The following is a 3,780-nucleotide window of genomic DNA, read 5'->3' as shown; positions in this document are numbered from 1 at the left end:
TCTCTCTCAAATAAATAAAAATTTTCAATAACAATAATAATAATAAAGGGGCATCTGGGTGGCTCAGTGAGTTAAGTGTCCAACTTTTGATTTAGGCTCAGGTCATGTTCTCAGGGTCATGAGATGGAGCCCCCCCTTAGGCCCTGTGCTGAGCATGAAGCCTGCTTGGGATTCTCTCTCTCCCTACCCCTCTCTCTCTCTCTCTCTCTCTAAAAAGATAAAATAAAAATAATAAAACAAGGAGATGGACTATGCATACATAGCTGAGAAGATAATACTATATAGTAAATTCTCAACTATTCCCATTACTGCTGGGAAAGCCAACTCTAAAAAAAAAAAGTCATAGAGAACATAGGAAATATTTTAATACTTGATTTGGGAAGGTGCTTTTTTTAGTTACAATGAATATAGCTTGACCAATACTTGTGAATTTAGAGCTATAAAATAAAGCTAGGAAACTATGTTTTGAGTAAACAATCTTTAGATCTCTACCTAGTATTCCCAACTGGTCCCAAAGTTCTAAATATAATCCTGCTACCTACTCTCAAATGAATGCTAAAAACTAACCCAAAGAAATTACATTCTCCTAATTCTTATTCAGGTGTTGCTTTGGTTAGAGGAAGAATACAAATGTCTTGCTAAAAGATATTCTGTTTGGTTGTAGGTTGCATAAAAGGAGTAAACACAAAGTAAATTTTGCCACAAAATTATTTTTGAAAAATCAGAACTATGGTGAAGTCATGGAGAGGCTGAATTCTCTATGCTTCTTTATTACCTTGTTTGTGCTCTCTGCTTTCTGGTAGCTGTGATTTATACAGGTCATGGAGTTTATAATTCTCTAACAGAAACACAACTCCAATATCATTAATCTTTTCTTTCTCTATGAAGGTCGTCTGTCCAAATCCTCTGGATGCTGACTGATTTTGGGTCACCGAGTGTGATACAGATGGGCATTCATCAACTCTCAAAGCCCTGGATCTTTGACAAGACACAGTACTGTGAGCCAAACACACTGAAGACTTCCAACTGGACAAAGCTGAAAATAAAATTTCACTCATTAGAATGTAAGTAATAAAATAAACTTAGCTAATTTGTATAAATCCCTTTGTCAGAGGAGTCCCATGTCCTACTCTTTTCCCAGACACACGACTACTCATTTGTACCTTATTGTATATTACATGTCCTATACTTGCCATTCATACAGCTGAATTTAACGGTCTCTTTTTTTTTTAATTCTCTAGTATTACAGAGTTTAATTTACTCACCAAGCTCTATTACATATAGAGCTTTTGTTCATTAATAATTAAGATTTTCCAGGGTATGAATTTTTTTACTAACAAAATTTATGTCTAACCTCTTCTTTTTTAATACACACCGTGGGGGCACCTGGGTGGCTCAGTCGGTTAAGCGGCTGCCTTCGGCTCATTCATGATGTCGGGGTCCTGGGATTGAGCCCCGCATCGGGCTCCCTGCTCAGTGGGGAGTCTGCTTCTCCCTCTCCCTCTGCCTGACTCTCTGCCTACTTGTGCTTTCTTTCTATCTCTCTGTCAAATAAATAAATAAAATCTTTAAATAAATAAATAAATAAATATGCACCATGTATTCTAAAGACATGGGTTTTAAAAAAACTTTTAATGAATGGTTCTACTTTTAATTACAGTGAGATGGTCTCTCCTCAATGCACCAATATCTTCAGAAATTTTTTTTTATTTTTTTAAAGATTTTATTTATTTGTTCAGAGAGAGAGCGAGCAAGCGAGCACAAGCAGGGGGAGCAGCAGAGGCAGAGGGAGAAGCAGGCTCCTCACTGAGCAAGGATCCCAACGTGGGACTCAATCCCAGGATCCTGGGATCATGACCTGAGCCAGAGGCAGACGCTCAACTGACTGAGTCACCTAGGCATCCCTATCTTCAGAAATTTTTAAGCCTTGGATAAACATCATAAATTTATCTGAGAAATGAAAGCCTCGGGTGATCTAATCATTTCCATGTAAAAACAGAGTAAGTCTCAGTACACACTAGATCCAAAAACTACAGTGCCATGAAAGAGAAAATGAATATATAACAAAAATACTTAACTTTTTTTTTAAACAAGATTGTCTGATTTGAACCTCTTAAGACAAGTGAAAGAAAAAAGCAAGAAATGCAGAAATGAAACCTTAATGCCCATTTCACCACAAGGGCCCCTTTATCATTTTGTGTCCATGAACCCTGTACATGGTTTAAAACAGTTCTCCCATGTCATCTGAGAATCCCCGGAGTTCCAACATCCACCCATTCAATAACGCTAAATGTTATTTGACATTTTCACTCTCATTCTCTTATTAAGTGTACGGTGACGTTTTCTAAAGATATGAGACGTGGCAGCATCACAACTCGCATGATTAGTGGGTCATGGCTCTAACGGCTAACAACGTATGATCATGTACGCTTGTATTTTAAATGCTTGTTTTAATTTCTAATATTGTAAATATCAACACTTAAACAGAAGTTCTTTGGAATTCCTAATAATTTTTAAATAGTATAAAAGGACCCTAAGGCCAATAAGTTTAAGAAATATGGTTTTAAAAGATTGTGTCTACAAAATATTAAGATATAACTAATTACTTCCTGCATTTTTAATAATCAAAGACACCCCCCACACACACACACACACACAGACACTGCTAATCAGAACACCTGTTTGGCTTAAGATGATCAACATAATAACACTAAGATGAAATAAACTTAAAACACAATTGACATGTTAGCAAGTGAAGGTCAGAATTGAAATAAACACTGTGAACACTGGAAAAATCTTAGAGTCTAATAATTAACTTTGGGAATCCCAAGGAAGTAATGGGATTCGAAACTGGGAACTTCAGGATTTCAAAACATAAAAGTAGAAACTAGAGCTAAAGCTTACATTTTTAAAATCTCTTTTTCTTATGCTTATAAATATCTTTTGTTCAAACATGGGTATCAACAATGGTATCTAACTTATTTATGTCAAATCCTTCAGTTAAATTTGCCACCAAAAAAAAAAAAAATTCAGAATAAGAAGACTGTGAGCATTTCAAATATTTTAGTGTACTTCTTTCCACTGTTAAATTTGTATTGTAAAATTTACCTGATTTGGATGTTTGTTTTTCCTTCACTTCTACTGTTTTAGTAGGAACGGAATCTTTCACTTCAACGGTAGGCTGAATGGGTATTGAAACAATATGATTAAGACATGATGTACCTTTCATACAATCTGTAGTTAAAAATTCAAAATAAAAATATAAAAGTTTTACCTTCACGTAAGGATATATTTTAGGAGAATCTGAAACGAAAAATGGACATGTAGTTAATTATATGTAAACATGAAAGCCAATTAAACATTCATGCACTTCGTACTAAGCTGAATCCTCAGGCTTGGCTCTGAAAATGATTACATTAGGTTTTGGTGTTCTGTTTCTGGAGATAGGAAGGTGGGTTAGGACAGCGACAAGAGAGAAATATGAACGCATTATAAATATTGAAAAAAATACGAAAACATGTTCAAAAGAACATGCAGTTAGGATTCAAAAGTAAGATTATGTTTCAAATGACTATAACTAAAACAGAAAAGTGCACATATACCAATGTGAACACGCTGACTGATGGGGAGAAAAGCAATTTATAATCAGAGGAACAAATCATGACCTGAGAGGATGAACGTGAAAGCCAATGGTAGAAGGCAATAGAACACCCTTAATGCAGTACAGCAGAATCATTTCTACCATTATACTACAAGTATTTACCATGTTCTTCAACTTGT

At 35.2% G+C, this 3,780-nt stretch overlaps 1 long non-coding RNA gene across 1 annotated transcript; it reads right to left on the bottom strand.

The window, feature by feature from the left end:
* Positions 1 to 901: 901 nt before the first annotated feature.
* Positions 902 to 3,765, bottom strand: LOC112818342 (uncharacterized). Its single transcript, XR_003206561.2, has 3 exons — positions 3,275 to 3,765; positions 3,109 to 3,181; positions 902 to 1,036 (listed from the first exon to the last, which is right to left on the bottom strand). It is a non-coding gene; the product is annotated as an uncharacterized lncRNA (long non-coding RNA).
* Positions 3,766 to 3,780: the final 15 nt, after the last annotated feature.

The sequence above is a fragment of the Callorhinus ursinus genome, unplaced genomic scaffold (genome assembly GCF_003265705.2).
Source record: "Callorhinus ursinus isolate GAN/ISIS: 27379988/994484 unplaced genomic scaffold, GSC_fseal_2.0 scaffold3707, whole genome shotgun sequence".
Lineage (NCBI taxonomy): Eukaryota > Metazoa > Chordata > Mammalia > Carnivora > Otariidae > Callorhinus > Callorhinus ursinus.
This window is presented reverse-complemented; position numbering and strand designations above follow the sequence as displayed.